Consider the following 17838-nt stretch of genomic DNA (forward strand, 5'->3'; position numbering starts at 1 on the left):
CATCTTTTTCCTATGCTTATTTTCCATCTATGTATCTTCTTTGCAGAGCTGTCTGTTAAGGTCTTTGGCTTATTTTTCAATCAGGTTGCTTGTTTTCTTTTGGTTGAGTTTTAAGTGCTCTTTGTATATTTTGGGTAATAGTCCTTTGTCAGATGTGTCGTTTGCAAATATTTTCTCTCAGTCTGCAGCCACGGTAATTTCGTTACCCTCATTGATGCCTGGCTTAGGCACAGATATTTAATTTTGGTACCGACACATGTGGGAGAGTCTGTCGGAGAGCCGTGGGGAAGGCTTTTCTCAGAAAGGGGCACCAGAAAAGGGTGTCCTCTCTTCTGGCCTTTGGAAGTCGCTGTTTGGGGATGTGCTACCTGGGGCTGTTGGAATCGTTCTGCAGCTATGAGGAGAATAGGAGACAAACAGAGCCTCAGAGTGGAAAAATGGAAAGAATATGAACCCCTGGTAGTATTGTTGAGCCAGTGAATTACCCAAACTGCCTTATCTCAGTTCTCCTTGTCATACGGCTTAATAAACTCACAGCTGTTGGGTTGCTTTCTTTTCCTTGCATCCAGGCATTCTGGCTGACATACTACCTAAAGCGGACGGTTCCTATAAAGCATCAGGTGACATCACTCTGATTCCTGACACTACACAGATTCAGCTCCGTTAGGGCTGAATGTCAACATGAAATAATTAGAACTGGTTTCTACAGTATGTCTTTCTTTTGTCATCACTTTTACTTTATTAATAAGAATGTGTCGTTATAAAAGCAATAGTTATAGACAATTAGGAAAAGTCTTTATATTTGCTTTTTCTTTTTGAAAATGCAGAATTATTGGGGGAGGTGTGCTCATTAAATTTGCAATGACACAGAGATAGGAGAGCACCGTATGACAGTTAAGATTCAGAAATATTTCAGCAAGCTATAATGATGAGCCCGAACCAGCAAGATGAAATGTAATAGAAATGTACATTTTTGCATTTAGGTTTGAGATGAGAACTGTGGCTGCTCAGGATGAGAGTTAAAGGCTGTTTATAAGAAAAGTATCTGGGGGTTTCAGTTAAGCGCTAATTCCCTAAGTGCCAAGATTAGAACAGGGCAAACAAAAATTACTAAAAGTGTAATTATAGAAATCCTTCCTTCCTTCAATGAGTATGTATTAAACACGTATTCAGCAAATGCATATTGGCAGCTGGTTCCAAGAGGAAGCGCTTTGGACTTCAACTGATTTCAGCTTGGACTGTGTGATCTTAGGGAAGTTACTTTACTTCTCCGTGTCTCAGTTTTCCTAAGTGTCAAATATGACTGATTACAGTGTATGGTGACTGAGAGAGCCAAAATAAGGATATAGTCAAAATACTTATTAGCAATATTTTTTAGTGTGTGGCCTTGTATTAGATCAATTGTGGTAATTTATGCACAATAATCTGTTTTGTTCCTTTTATACCTGGAGAACTTTATTTTTATGCCGTATTTTGACGCACACTGAGACCAGGGAAGGACCAGGCGAGCATGAAAAGAGGATCTCTGGAAATGGTATCACATGAGGAATCCTTTCAGGAATTAAACGTTTGATCTGAAGAGAACAGACTTCATATGTTTAAACAGGAGCCATATGAATCGGGTAATGTAGTTGTTTAGCGTTGCTACAAAGGGAACCTTGGACACAACAAGGAGAGGCAGAATTCAGCTCAATATACTGAAAACGTTAACTATGATTGTTCTGCGATAATTGCATGGCCTAATTGGAACAGCGGTGACCTCCCTGTCACTCTTGTAAGGACTTGGGCAGAAGCCAGACGGGCATCTGTCGGGGAAGAGGTGGGGAATTCAGTGAGTCCGGACGTTGTATATTTGACTTGGGCTTCTTTGAGCAGCAAGGTTCTGATTGAATTTTTCACCTGTGTATCCTTGGAAGGTTTTTTAACCAACAAGGAATATTAACACACCATCAGGGAAACTATTGTCTCACCTATTTTGCAGAGTCAAAAATTTCAGAATTCAAATGTCCTTTAGAGACTAAATAGATGTATTTCTCAAATACTGGTCTATGAATTGGTAAGAGAGTTGAAAGACAAATTATTCTTCTTTGTATTAAGTTTTCTTCCATTGTAAGAGTAATATAAACACATTAAATAAAATGGCAAAAAGAGAAAGGAAGGGAAAATCAGTTCGGCTACATCATTTTTATGCATAGTTTTTAATATATAACTCGTATTTCATATATATAGAAATAAGTATCAACATAATTATATATAATTATATATTTGTATATATAAAATACAATATATAAAAATATATAATATATAAATATATAATATAAATACAATACTATATGTATGTATGTGTGTGTATGTGTGTGTGTGTGTATATATATATATATATATATAAATGTTTTTCGCTATTTTCAGTATATAAGGGTTGTACTAGTTTGCTGGGGCTGCTGTAATAAAAAACCACACCACACACTGGGCAGTTTAAACAGCAAAAATGTACTGTCTTACAGCTCAGGAGGCCAGAAGTCTGAAATCAAGGTGTCGGCAGGGTGTACTCTTTCTGAGAGTGGTGAGGAAGAATCTGTTCCAGGCCTCTCCTCTAGATTCTGGTGGTTTCCTGGCCACCTTTGGCCTTCCTTGTTTCTGCTGCATTACCCCAATCTGTGCCTTCATCATCACATGGCCTTCTCCCTGTGTGCATGTCTGTCCCCAAACTCCCCCTTTTCATAAGGACAACAATCACATTGGATTAGGGACCCACCCTACTCCAGCATGATCTCATCCTAACTTAATGAATCACATCTGCAATGACCCTATTCCCATATAAGGTCACATTACGAGGTACTGGGGGTGAGGACATCAATGTACGAATTGGGGGGGTACACAATTCAACCCATAAGAAGGATCAAACCAATTTACAGCGCCATCTGCAATGTGTAAGAGTGCTTGTTTTCCCGTATCCTCAATGACGTTAGGTTTCATTTTAAAAAGTAATATTTTTGGGGCGCCTGGGTGGTGCAGTCGGTTGGGCGTCCGACTTCAGCCAGGTCACGATCTCGCGGTCTGGGAGTTCGAGCCCCGCGTCGGGCTCTGGGCTGATGGCTCAGAGCCTGGAGCCTGTTTCCGAATTCTGTGTCTCCCCCCTCTCTGCCCCTTCCCCGTTCGTGCTCTGTCTCTCTCTGTCCCAAAAAAATAAATAAACGTTGAAAAAAAAAAGTAATATTTTTGCCAACTAGGTGAAGGATAGCACCATAGTGATGTTTTAATAGATATTCCTTTCCTAGTGAGAGTGAATGGTTTCTGTTGGCTTGTTAGTTGAACGTCTTCTTTTGTGAAATGTCTGTTTATGTCTACTGCCTCTATTTTTTTTTTAATTAGGAAAGTAATATATTACAAAAGATTTGAAAAACAGAGAAAATAAAAACCACCCATAATGCCACTACAGTGTATTATAATATGGAAATGGGTTAATACACAATGTACTAGAAGAGCACATTCTTCAATTTTTATGAATTCAGAACCAGGCTTCTGGTATTAGACAAATAAAAGCTTTCCCCCCTTAAGGATATGCTACCTGGCCATTTTTGGGGTACAAAATGAGAGGACTCCTGGTTGTAAGAAAGTTAAAATTACGTTTCTGTACCAGGGCCCATCTTTGAGCATCTTACATGTCCAATACCTGTTGAATGAATTCATAATCTAGTTATTAGACATAATTTTTGTTCATTATTTTGCTGAGACAAGTCAGTTTTCAAAAGTTTCTTTGTCCTGGGCTACACGCCTGAAATACCTTAAGGCTATCGTAATGTACATAAGTCATACATTTAAGAACCAGCATCTTACTAGGCCAAACAGAAGTTGAACCAGTATAAGATCTACTATTTAAAACATATATTTAATAAGTCATAAGTGAAAAAAGGTCTTACAAAGTACTTTTTTTTAAAAATTAGGCTTCCTGCCCAGTGTGGAGCCCATTGAGGGGCTGGAACACGCAACCCTGAGATCAAGACCTGAGCTGAGATCAAGAGTTGGACAATTAACCAACTGAGCCACCTGGGTGTCCATACAAAGTATCTTTCAGAGTAAACTTATGTATATCAAAAAATACGGTTTCACAAAAACAAATCTGTTCTGTGGAAAATTCCCAACATGGAAAAAATTCATGTTAGAACCAAGAGACGTTACAACTTATCATTTGTCCATCGTCTGAAATAAGTTGAGCTAAAAGAAATATCTGGTGGTGTCTGTAATGTTACAGGTGCATATTGGTAATATACACCAATTATCTATTTTTCTATTTTGTATCCTTCCTTTTATTTCTTTGGTAATATTTTGCCCATATTGTTACTCATATTTCAGTCTTTGTAATTAAAGTGCAAAGACTGGCCTCAAAATGAAACTCAAAGGTTTCATATCTAAAAAAAAAAAAAAAAAAGTTGAAGCACCTGGGTGGCTTAGTCGGTCATGTGTCCGACTTTGGCTCAGGTCATGATCTCACGGTTCATGGGTTTGAGCCCCGCATCGGGCTCTCTGCTGTCTCTCTCAAATATAAAAAATAAAAACATACAAAAAACCTGTTTAAAAAGTTGTATAAAAAATAGAGCTCCTCAAAATGTGTGGTGAAACTCTTTTCTAAAAATTTCCAATTCGTTTATAAAAATTAACTATTAGAAGAATACTTTTAAAAATCACCAAGGCATAGAGAGTAAAAATCCAAAAATTTAAAAGCTTCTGTAGACATGAAAACTAACTTGCCAAATTTCTATAAATTTTTTTTAATTTTTTAAAATGTTTATTTATTTTTGACAGAGAGAGAGAGACAGAGCATGAGCAGGGGAGGGGCAGAGAGAGAGGGAGACACAGAATCTGAAGTGGGCTTCAGGCTTCGAGCTGTCAGCACAGAGCCAGACGCAGGGCTCGAACTCACAGAATGTGAGATCATGACCTGAGCCGAAGCCGGACGCTCAACCAACTGAGCCACCCAGGCGCCCCAAAAATTTTTTAATTTTTATTTAATCTTTTTAGAGAGAGAGGGTGAGAGTCGGGGAGAGCAGCAGCGGGGGGAGGGAGAGAGGGAAAAGGAGAGAGAGAATCTTAAGCAGGTGCACACTGAGCAGAGTCCAACGTGGGGCTCAGTACGACGACCCTGGGATCATGATCTGCCCTGAAATCAAGAGTCAGAGGCTCAGCCGACTGAGCCACCCAGGTGCCCCAAATTTCTATAAGTTTTAAATGCTTCATCTTAATTCCTGAACTTATCTAGGCATGGTCTGATAACAAATAGTCCACAGACTACACCTTGAGTAGACCTGATATAAGATATAGACCCTGTCCTCAAGGAGCTAGGAATCTTGTTAAGGTGAACCCCGCAAGAGTACATGTAAGTAAGCACAAAATTGTATTATAATCTATGCTACCCCAGACCACACCAGCCTGGAGTAACGTGAGACATACTCACTGCGACATAATAGATAAAATATATATTGGTCTGTGTCCCCAGTTCCTGACACAGGGCTCCTAACACCCTTGTAGTTTCCTTAGTGATAAGAGCACCAGGAACTTCTTTTGTTCTAATATTTGGTCTTTGACCCCAGTTCCTGACACAGACTTCCTAATCCCTTGGAATTTCCTGGGTGATAGAAGTGCCTTTTTGTTCGAATGGATGACTCTTGGTGGGCTTTTGCATGGGAGCTGGTCACCAAGCCATGATTAGAAGCTTGGAATTTTCAGCCCCACCACTCCTTCTCCAGAAAGGGGAGAGGGGCTGGAAATGGAGTTAATGATCAATCATGCCTCATGAAGAAGCCTCCCTAAAATCTCAAAAGTATGAGGTTCAGAGAGCTTCCAGGATGATGAACACATCCACCTACTGGGAGAGTGACCCACCCCAACTCCATAGGGACAGGAGCTCCTGTGCTTGGGACCCTTCCAGACATTACCTTATATATCTTTTCATCTGGCTGTTCATCGGTATCCTTTATCATATCCTTTTATCATAAACTGGTAAATGGTAAGTAAACTGGTTTCCTGAGTTCTGTGAACCACACTAGCAAATTAATTGAACCCGGGGGGGGGGGGGCCGTGGGAATCTCTGATTTACAGTGGATGGATCATAGGCACAGGTGACTTGTGGGACTGAGTCTTTAACCTGTGGGATGTGATGCTGTCTCCACGTAGATAGTGTCAGAACTGAGTTAAGTGAAAGAGATACACAGGAGGAAGACTGAGGTTGTTCCTTCTCATCTTAAAGGTATAGGTGGGTATAGTATGGACAAAAGAGCATATATCTGCCTTCTCGAGACACACAAAAAACCTTGAAAGTTAAAAGAGGTAAAACTGTCAAAAACAGCATTATAAATTGTAAAACATAAGTCATGGTGAAGTCATGGTTCCTTAATTTGTATGACTGTAAAATTCACAGATTTCACGGAGAAAACCACGATTATTATGTCTGAATAATCACAATATGGTCGGCATAAGTCACCCACAGCATTTCTCTCGATTTGCTTCTATCAAGTCTTGTGGCGTCTTCAGTTCTCCTCTATACCAACCCTCACCCCATTATTTCTTGGAATCCCCAAGAACGTAATCTTGTTCATACTCAGCTCTAAGATAGTCTTGTCTATACTCTTCCATTATCTGGTGATGTGATGCCAGGGCTTTTGATGCTGATGAAGTTATCATTACTGGCAGGATCTACCATAGGTACGGCTGTCCTCAACTTTTAAGTTGCAAATATGGAAAACAAAAGTTTTGTCAATTATGTTTAATGATCCACGAGAGGAGCCACTAATCTTTTCCAGCCCCTGGACCCCAGACCCATGCACTCTGACCATGAGGAAAAGCATTATCTATGTGCTGTTGGTTGTTTCAGAGTGATTTCACATCCTGAAACAACCATGCAGGGTGTTAATTTCCTAGGTGGTACCATAACCGAGTCTTCAGTAAACCTTTCCAACAATCTATGAGACCTCTTGCTTCTGTGATGATGTACATAAAACCAGTCAGTCTCATGGATTTCAACCCAACTTATCAGTAGAAGCAACAAATTCGGAGCTCCTCATAAGGTACTGTACTTATTTTTGTTGTTTCAAGTTAGTTAACATATAGGATAGTATTGGTTTCAGGAACAGAATTTAGCAATTCCTCACTTACATATAACACCCAGTGCTCATCCCAACAAGTGCCCTCTTTAATGTCCATCGCCCGTTTAGTCCATCCTCCCACCCCCGCCTCCTCTCCATCAACCCAGTTTGTTCTCTATATTTAGAAGGCTCTTATGGTTTGCCTCCCTCTCTGTTTTTATCTTATCCTATTTTCCCTATCTTTCCCCTATGTTCATCTGTTTTGTTTCTTAAATTCCACATATGAGTGAAATCATGTGATATTTGTCTTTCTCTGACATATTTCGCTTAGCATAATACCCTCTAGTTCCATCCACGTTGTTGCAAATGGCAAGATTTCATTCTTTTTGATTGCCGAGTAATATTCCATCGTGTATATACACCACATCTTCTTTATCCACTCATCAGTCAATAGACATTTGGGCTCTTTTCCATAATTTGGCTATTGTTGATAGTGCTGCTATAAACATTGGGGTGCATGTGCCCCCCTTTGAATCAACACTCCTGTATCCTGTGGATAAATACCTAATACTGCAATTGCTGGGTCATAGGGTAGATTTATTTTTAACTTTTTGAGGAACCTCCATACTGTCTTCCAGAGTGGCTACATCAGTTTGCATTCCGACCAGCAGGGCAAAAGGGCTCTCCTTTCTCTGCATCCTTGCCAACATCTGTTGTTGCCTGAGTTGGTCATTTTAGCTATTCTGACAGGTGTGAGGTGGCGTCTCATTGTGGTTTTGATTTGTTTCCCTGATGATGAGTGATGTGGAGCATCTTTTCATGTCTGTTAGCCATCTGGATGTCTTCTTTAGAAAAGTGCCTATTCGATGTCCTCTGTCCATTTCTTCACTGGATTATTTGTTTTTTGGGTGTTGAGTTTCAGAAGTTCTTTATAGATTTTGGATACGAAACCTTTATCCACTATGTCATCTGCAAATATCTTCTCCCATTCTGTCAGTTGCCTTTTAGTTTTGTTGATTGTTTCCTTTGCTGTGCAGAAGCTTCTTATCTTGATGAGGTCCCAATAGTTCATTTTTGCTTTTGTTTCCCTTGCCTCTGGAGTCATGTCTAGTAAGGAGTTGCTGTGGCCGAGGTCAAAGAGGTTGTTGCCTGTTTTCTCCTCTAGGATTTTGATGGTTTCCTGTCTTACATTTTGATCTTTCATCCATTTTGAGTTTGTTTCTGTGTATGGTGTAAGCAAGTGGTCCAGGTTCATTCTTCTGCATGTCACTGTCCAGTTTTCCCAGCACCATTTGCTAAAGAAGTGTTTTTTTTCCATTGGATATTCTTTCCTGCTTTGTCGAAGATTAGCTGGCCATACACTTGTGGGTCCATTTCTGGGTTCTCTATTGTACTTTTTAAAACGTTTTATTTATTTAAGTCATCTCTACATCCAATGTGGGGCTTGAACTCATGACCCCAGGGTCAAGAGTCGCATGCTCTTCCAATTGAGCCAACCAGGTGTCCCATCAAATACTGTACTTTGAAGTGACTAGTCATAACCTTATGACAGGTTGATGGCATTAAACCCCTTCCATTATGGGCGGGGTGGCAATTTCCCTCAGTAGAAAAGAAACTATTTCTGGATTTGCTTTCCCTGACCCTCCTGGTACCATTCCTCTGCAACGGAGACTAGGACCTTTTGGGATGCATGCTACTTGGGACATGCAAATTCTCACTATCTAGGCCCATTTTAAGTAGTTCTTAACATGTTCATCTTCCAAAGGCTTTGGTAGGTCTGGTATAGTTAATGGACCCCTTCTCAGAATAGTATTTTTAATTTTTTTTTAACGTTTATTCATTTTTGACAGAGACAGAGTGTGAGCAGGGGAGGGGCAGAGAGAGAGGGAGACACAGGATCCGAAGCAGGCTCCAGGCTCCAAGCTGTCAGCACAGAGCCCGACGCGGGGGTTGAAGTCATGAACTGTGAGGTCCTGACCTGAGCCGAAGTCAGACACTTAACCAACTGAGTCACCCAGGTGCTCCTCGGAATAGTATTTTAAAATGCAACATATAAAACACACAAGATTATTAAGGAAACCACCATTATATGATATTATATTGTTCTATATTCAGGCCACTTAGGGGTCTGTGGACCCCAAATTAAGAGGTTAAACTTGCTATTCATCCTCCACTTTCGATTCCAAATCCATAACCGTCCGAAACCATGAACCTCTGCCAATGAATTGGTATAGATGAGAATCTGGCAAACTCCAGTTTGTTACCTGGTTTTGTGAATAAAATTTTATTGGAAAACAACCGGATCCATATATTTCCATACGATTTATGGTTGTTTTTGCAATGCAAGGGTGGAGCTGAGCAGTTGTGACAGAGATCGGATGTGGCCTACAAAGCTGAAAATACTTTCTGGACATTTAGAAGAAAAAGTTTTCCAATTCCCAGTCTAGATCCTGGCCTAAAGGCCAAGCAAGCAAAGTGGACCAGAAGTACTTCTTGAAGTTCTGCCCACTGGGAGGATTTTCCTTTCCTGTTGTCCCTCAGAGATACCCCTCAGGGCTATAATTCTGGAACAGTTCACTTATGCTCGTGGCAGGCATACTATGCAGAGCCAGCTGTAAATAAGCCTTGAACCCTCCATGAGGTAGTAGGTGTGAGTCACTGGAACAATAGCTATATGGTAGGAATGGGTATGCTGGGACTTTTAAAATCCGTTCAAACCACATTGCAAACACACAGCTTCCACTGAAGATGAAATGTCTCGGGGCACACCTGAGTTTGTGTGCTATAGAACTAGGTAGCTTGCAGCACACAATTTATGACGGGCAGTTTGGGTTATGTGGTCACTTGAAGATATATGTTAGAAACTCAATCCCGATCAGAAAGGAGAAGCGAGACAGCAAACGGCTTTAAAGGAGAAAAGTTACTTCCTTAAAACATAGGTTTGTTCCTGAGCTCCAGGGATTTCTCGCCGTGATTCACTGGTATGGACTCTCCACACGTTGTCATAAAATCCCAATCTGCCAGGAATGTATCTGGTACCACTTGGGCTACTGGATGACAAGGGCCAGGTGGTAGAACCACTCCCGCTACAGCGTGGACCAGAGGGAGTGCTATCTCTTGCCCTGGGCCTTCTCAAATATGGCGGGTTACAGCTTTGTAGGCCAGTAAATGGAACGAAGCAACCAATCCAATGTGATACGTTCCCTCCGACATCCACTGAAGCCCGTGAAATAGTAGGGGGCCCGAGATGCAACAGCTTTTCGTTCCCAATGGACAGGATATCCTGTGTGTCCCAGATCAGTGGACATACCGGCCTCCCTCCCCCAAATTTTCCCGAGGTGTCAACGGAACCTTGTATTTTCTGGAGAATTATCACCCATTTCCTAGCATCTGGGGTACCTGTTAATTTTTGCTCTCCAGATTCAGTCAACATGATGTCATCGATGGTAGACTAGCATAATGATGTCCCGTGGGAGGACGAGACGATCAATATTCCCTGAAGATTAGCGGCACACAGCTGAGGTATGTCAACTGTGGCAAGACACGGGTGTTCTGCTTCTGGTGTTCTCCGGTTGGTGTTAGTTCTGTCTCTATTTAAAATTTGGTGTTTTGTAGGTCGTGGATTTTTTTGCACCAATTTTAGTTTTCTAAAATAGTGCGTGAAAATGCTATTGATCTTGGTTACTGACTGTTTTGACATTCTCTTACATTTTGTGACTGAGGTGAGTGCTTCACCCCACCTCACCCCAACCCCAGCCTGACTGACATATATAGAAAACGCTTTCATTAGATCAATGCCACTTGCCAAGTGTTTATAAGATCATATCGGGAACAGTAGCCACAATTAGAGTTGACATACAATTAATGATAATCTGAGGTCACTTTGAGACCCACCTGCCTTTTAAAGTAGCCAAATATGAATTAAATCATCACTCCTACATCCCTCAGGTCATTGATGATAACACTTGTCTCTGCCATTCTCTCTACCGGGGAGGTAGTACTGCTTTCTCGTTAGGGGACTGGAGCTCCAGAAGTTTCTACTTGGCCCTTTCTTCTGGAATAGTCTCTTTTTTTTAATGCTTATTTATTTTTGAGAGGGAAAGCATACACGCATGTGAGCAGGGGAGGGGCAGAGAGAGAGGGAGACAGAGGCTCAGAAGCAGGCTCTGCGCTGTCAGCAGGGAGCCCGATGTGGGGCTCAAACTCATGAACCGTGAGATCATGACCTGAGCCAAAGTTGGATGCTTAACTGACTGAGGCGCCCAGGTGCCCCTCTTCTGTAACAGTCTTAAAATCCCTGTCTCTGTGGCTCAAGGAGCCCAGGTGAGAATTCTGTCATTTGCTGAGGATATGCATTTCATTTATGTCCTCAGGAACTGAAGAGATTTCCACTAGATTGGCTTTGGTGGTGTCACTGGGCCCATGGCGAGACCGACAAGGGTCAAAAGCTGCACTTATATCTTGTCAATCCCGATCCACGAAGTCAGTAACTGGTAGCTATAGTGTCCTGGCTGTCCAGAAATTAGTGTTTAACTCAGAGCTAGGATTTCCTATTCTTCAAATTTGGGGGTCCTTCTCTTTCACCAGGGAGAATGGCTGCAGGTTCACTGGGGGAAAGCGAGGAGAAAAATGCATACATGGTTGGGGCTCTTCTGCCAGGGTACCTGGCCTCCCTTTCATTTACGAAGCCCTAAACTTGTAAATCCAGTCAGATCTGGTAATCGGATGAAAGAAAGATCGCGACTCAGCATTGTAGTAGATCAAGTCAGGTTTTCATTCACTAAACCAGGAGTTTTGTGAGTTATAGGAGGCTCTCTTTGTGTCCTAGGGCTCCTGCTCAATTATACGGTGCCAAGATCCTTGCGAATTATAATTTCTGATTACTATACAGGTCCTGCCATGGATTCCAGTAGTCACCCCCACCGTGTCTAGGTTGGGTCCGTGCCCTCATCAAGTCTTTGGCAACCCAGGCCCCTAATTACCCCCATTGAGATCAGCAAGCTCATTTTGACCACAATATGTCACGCAGCATCCCTACGTCGAGAAAACAGCTAATAAAGCTGATAAGAGGGTATGAGTATCAACTGTGGAGGAAGCACTGGAGTTGGAAAATCATCATTTTTCAACCATCAGAGCAAAGATTCGTTTAGGCAGGAAATCATCAGTTGATGCTAAAACAAAGGGGAAATTTTGATGAGGGGCAGAATATTTGCATTGTTCTTAAAATGTCTCTCCACAGACTGCTTATTAGTTGCTAGAAGAAAATATAGCAAATGTAAAGTAGAAAACTCCGAAAACAACTCGATTGGCTGATCAAAATTTACATCACCCGTAGGGAGCAGGCAGACATCCCGGGCCTCCCAATATTAAGCTCTAAGAAGGACACAGCATCAATTATGTAGTTGTCTAGCAGGAATGCATACTATGAATCTAAACATGAGGAAAAAGTAGACAAACTCCAAATGAGGAGCATTAAACCAAAAGGAAGGAGGACTGTATTCTTCAAAAATCTCAATGTCGTAGAAGAAAGACAGTGTCAGCATTTCAGATTAGAGGAGACGAAAGAAACACGACAACCAAGGACGATGTGTGATCCTAGACTGGATCCTGTGCTCAAGGGTAAAGATGGGCTACACAGGGCCTTACTGGTCAATTAACAAAACTGAACTGTGGAAGTTAGATTGGATCGAAGCTCTGTGTTCATGTTACGGGTTTTTTTTTTGTTGTTGTTTGATACGGCTTTATTTTCTGGTCATCTAGTTGCGTCCCACGACCAGCCTGAGCTCTGAACAGTCAGTAGTCCTGACAACTCGCCCTGGGGAGGAAGGGGGAAGCATGGCCAATGCTGGTCCCCGCATCCGGCGCCCCAGAGGTGGTCCACCCGGCTGGGCACTCAGTAAACAGTCTCTGGGGGAGAGAGGCCACCCAGTGGGACAGAGAAGGGGGGACAGACAAAAGAGAAACGGCGGCCGGCATGCCTGCCCCCTCCCTGGGCTTGGCCTGGCCAATGTCCGGGCTGCCAGCCCTGCCAGGGAGGGTCTGACTTGGCAAAGGCAGAAGGCCCAAGACAGGGGCAGAGATGCAGTCCTCCAGGAGCCTGTCCCTTCCAGCGAGTGGAGAGCTGGTTTCTGGATGGGGAGTGGCCGGCTAGGAGGCGGACAGGAGGGAGCCAGTCCCTCTGCTCCTTCGGGCAGAGGAGGCAGGTGCCCGAGTGCCTCCTCCCTCCTCCTGACCGGCCTCCCAGCACAAAACACCGAATTGATTACATTGCTAACGAATTGCCAACACCTGAAAGAAACGCCTGGGTCTCCCTGAGGTCGATCTGAGGGTCTTGGGAACTTCTCCCCACGCCCCTCCCTTGCAAGGCACCTGACCCGTGGGGATCAGGCCCTGACCTTCCTCCCTGGGTCCGAGGTCCTGGGAAGAGCAGCCCCGCCGGCCCTGTGGTCGGTTGAGGCTCCTCCAGAAAACACTCTCGCTCCTCCCCCAGCCTGGATGTTCCTCTTTTTTAAAGATAAGGAAACTGAGGCCCAGAGAGACCAAGGTAAGGGGCGGAGGAGCCAGGGGGCCTCCTCTAGGGCTGCCTCCTGTCCCAAGGACTCCGAAGTCACCCAGGTCCCCAGGGGGACAGGCCCCAGCTCCCTGGGGTGTGGCAAGAGGGCAGAGGCAGTGAGAAGCACAGGAGAGGGCAAGCGGTGCGCGGAGCCTGACAGGAAGGCGGCTGGGTGTTCCGGGCACCAGCCGCCCACGGGGGCCCGGGGGAGACGCATCCAAGGCTGCACCCTGAGCTGGCTCCCCTCAGTCCCGGCCAGGGTGGTGGGGGAACACAGGGCTTCCGAGGGAGAGGCCAGAACTGGGCATCCGGAGGCTGGTGCTGCCTCCTTTGGACAAGAGGAGAGACTGTCTCGGCCACCAGAGGGCGACTGGGGCAGGGTGGAGGACGGACCCAGAGCCTCCCGAGGTGGACCCCACCCTCAGCCTGCAGTCCCTGGTCAGCCTCGCGTGCAGCAGGAGGGACGCTGAGGCTGCACCGGGCGCGTTTCCTCTGTCGTCTCGGCTCACAAGCCCCGAGGGCCAGGGGGTCACCTCCAGGAGTGGGGGCCCATTTGCAGGCTTGTTCCCAAGTCCATGGCCTGGCTCCGGGACTTCCACCAAATGCTCTCCCAAGGGAGTTCAAAGGACCAAAAAAGAGAATCCCCCAAGTCCTCAAGAGCGATACAGAAAAACTCTGTAGTTCAGGGCTGGAGCTTCTCAGCAAGGGGTGAAGCCCTGTCCCCCGGCCAGCTGTGGGGCAGGGAGGGGTGGCAGGTGGAAAGCTCATCGTGCTGGTGGATGGCCATGTCACTGCATCTTGGCCTTCAAGAGCAGTCCCTGAACTGTTTTGTACAGGAGGTCGTAGTGCTGGGGACAGCAGGAGGGTTTGAGTGAGGCCCGGGGGCCACTTGTGGGGCAACCTTCTAGGCAGGATCGGGGGGGGCAAGGACTGACCTGACCAAGATGACCCTCGCACAGGGACCTTGGCTCCTACCTGAGCCCCGCCTGCTCACCAGGACTGCTGTAGAGGCCACCCCGAGCTAGGCGCCCATGCAGAAGGCCAGGAGCGTGGAGAAAACGGCTGGCTTGACCTTGTAGGCTCTCACCACCTGCTTCAGTTGCTCACAGAAGACAAACTTGGGGTCCCACGCGTCAGCCTTGATGCGGTGCTGCTTCACCTCCGCCAGGTGGCAACTCAGGTGGCGTGCCGGCGTGCTGAGGAACATGCAGAATTTGTCCACCAGCTGGGTGGCTGGTTGCCGGGCTGGGCTGGCTGGTGAGCCAGCCCGTCACGCGGTCCCGCTGCTCCTGCTGGATCATCCGCTCCGGGAAGATCGGCGTGTCTCGGGGGTTCCTTCCCGGCCAGGTTGTAGATGACGCGGGCCAGGGCCTCTGTGAGGAGCCTCAACTTGTGGGTCAGAGTTTTCAACTTGGGCCCTCAGGTCCATGAGGTGGCTCTCCAGGTGGGACAGGGCGAAGGCAGACACCCAGAGAACCGCAAAGCACTCTGGCTCTCAGGCCGGGATGTCCCCAGGTCGACCCTCTTGTGCACCGTGGAGACCTTCTTGTGCGCCGGCGCCCCAGAACCGGCAGCCACTATTTCCAGCTCCAGGAGGAAGGCATGCCGCAGTTTCCCCTCACAAGGCGGCTTGGGCACGTACAGGTCCTGGCTGGCCCTTTGGGCCACAGTGTTCGAGAACAAAGGCAGAGGACAAAGGGTGCCTGGTTCCCCGGTAGTTGAACTCGCTCCTCCGAAGTAAAAGAACGGAAGCTTTGCATGTACCCGGTGTGAGTGCGCTTGTTGGTGTAGAGCCTGGAGAAGGGGCGGGCGAGCTCCCGCAACAGGGAGACGCCACTCTCATTGGAGTCCCAGCCGTGCGACGGCCAAGGGGCCACTCTGAAGGCATCGTAGTGGGGCACGATAATGGTGGTGCTAAGGTCCTCTCCACCCGGCGCCATCAGCCACCGGTCCGCTCGTGGCCTTGCTGTGGACGCGTGACCGTCCGGAAGCCGGGGGCAGTGGCGTGGAGGAGAAGCGCTTGGGCAACAAAGGCAGAGCCCTGGGAAGCCGACCCGGCCTGCGTCCGCTCGCAGACCGAGGGCGGGGCCTCATCACGCACAGCCAAGGACAAGGGGACGGTGCTGTGCATGGCCGGCGTCCTGGGCTCCGTCTCCGTGACTGGCTCGATGACGTCCTGGGACACAGAGGCCACAGCCCTCGGCAGGACGGTGACCACGGCACCTGCCGCCTGCCGCAAAGGCCCGCGGGTACCGCTCGCGGCAGCCGCGGGGGCCCGCAGCAACGGCGCGTCCCGTACGGCCGCAGGGATGCGCGCGCGCCTGCGTGGGAAGCGCCTTGTGCTCAGGGCCCCGGCAGCTGGGCGGGGCGAGGCGAGGCCGGGCGGACGCCCCCTGGAGGGAAGCTGGGGGTCTTCCCGACGGGACCAGTGCGGGTCGTACCCCTGCGCGCGGGAGATGGGCTGCGTCACGGGTGATGGGCCGGAGCGGCGGCCCCCACGCCTGCCGCCTGTTCCCCGGGACCTGACCCGCTTCTTCCCGCAGCCTGGCGGGGCCACACCGGGCGATTCCCGAACCCACCTCCGCGTGGGTGGCCGCCGGGGCCCCCGTAAGTTCATAACCGTGCTGTGGTTACCTAAGAGAATGTTCCTGTTCTAAGAAAATACACAGTGAAGGGGCTCTTGGGTGGCTCAGTCGGTTACCCATCCGACCTGGGCATCATCCGATCATGATCTCACGGGTTGTGAGTTCGAGCCCCGCGTCGGGCTCTGTGCTGACAGCTCGGAGCCTGGAGCCTGCTTTGATTCTGTCTCCCTCTCTCTCTGCCCCTCCCCCGCTCATGCTCTCTCTCTCTCTCTCTCTCTCTCTCTCTCAAAGATAAAAAGAAAACATACACTGAGGCATTTAGCAGTAAAGGGCCAATGTGTATGCAACTTATTTTAAACAATTTCAGAAAAACATTATGTGTACACACACACGCATAAAGAGCTCACACACAAACGTAAAGCAAAGAAAGTAAAATGTTAAAAATAGATGTATTTGGTTAAAGGGTATATGAGAATTTTTGGCGTTATTCTTACTCCAACTCTTCCAAAAGTTTTACGTGATTTTCAACAACAACAGCAAAAAGATATTTGAGCTTAACTCAATAATTTGTCTCAAGTTTTTAGGGAAGAGATAGTCATCTGGCCCTTCAGAGGATATAATTAGGGAGTGAACAGGCAAGTTGCATGTGATAAATTTACACTAATGTATTTCTCTGGCCGACTCCTTGAATTCTTTCCATTGCATCATGCGGGGGGATTTCTAGGGTTTCGGCATCTAGTCTAGATGTGTGCTAATCAGATCACTAAAATAATAGAAGTACATCATCCTCAGTACAGTGTCCCCAATGCCCAAGTTTCTGGTACATCTAAATTAACAAATTCCTGCAAGTCTTTTGGGATTTTCTTTAGTGACTTTGCATTTGGGGGGGGGGGCTGCTTCCTCTGGCTAGAGAGGAGATTCTTTTAGCAGAGTCAAGTAAACCCTTGAATTTAAGTCTGTACTTTGAAATGAGAAATTTAGGGACATTGTTGGACATCGGTTTCAATGCAATGTTTGTTTAATGCAGTGTTATAAAATGCAACATCTCCACCCCCAGGTGCTGTCATTTCTTAATGTTCCGGAAAACCTCTGCAGTTCCCTGATCCCGGCCCTCAGTGAGCACATTCCCTCCTGCCTCATCTCTGCTAGATTGCTGGTATGCACTGATTACAAGAAATAGATTTGGCATAAATCTGGCACTTATGCTTTTCAAAGAAGTTTCACATAAATTGTCCTATATTCTCTTTCATCGTCACACAACCATGTGAGATAAGGAGGGAAGCATTTTGTCGTGAAGAAACTGAGGCACAAAGTGATTAAGGTCCCATACAACATAGTGATGGAACTGATATTAGAATTTAGGCTTTCTGTTCCTCTTTTGTTGGTTTGTTTGCTTGTTTTTAAGTAGGCTCCATGCCCAAGTGTGGAGCTCAACACAGGGCTTGAACTCATGACCCTGAGATCCTAACCTGAGCCGAGATCAAATGTTAGATGCCCAACTGACTGAGCCACCCAGGTGCCCCTCTGTTCCTTGTTTTAGTGAAGCATCCCAGGTCTAATGAAAATATTGCCAGGTCCCCTGAGATATTCTGGAAATACTAAAATATACAAAGAATTTTGC

General features: G+C 46.1%; 1 pseudogene; it reads right to left on the minus strand.

Moving 5' to 3' along the window:
* Window positions 1–13736: 13736 nt before the first annotated feature.
* LOC121025551 (nicalin-like) lies at window positions 13737–16249 on the minus strand (annotated as a pseudogene).
* Between the last annotated feature and the right edge of the window lie 1589 nt (window positions 16250–17838).

The sequence above is a fragment of the Herpailurus yagouaroundi genome, unplaced genomic scaffold, assembly GCF_014898765.1.
Source record: "Herpailurus yagouaroundi ecotype Mexico unplaced genomic scaffold, PumYag 67681, whole genome shotgun sequence".
Lineage (NCBI taxonomy): Eukaryota > Metazoa > Chordata > Mammalia > Carnivora > Felidae > Herpailurus > Herpailurus yagouaroundi.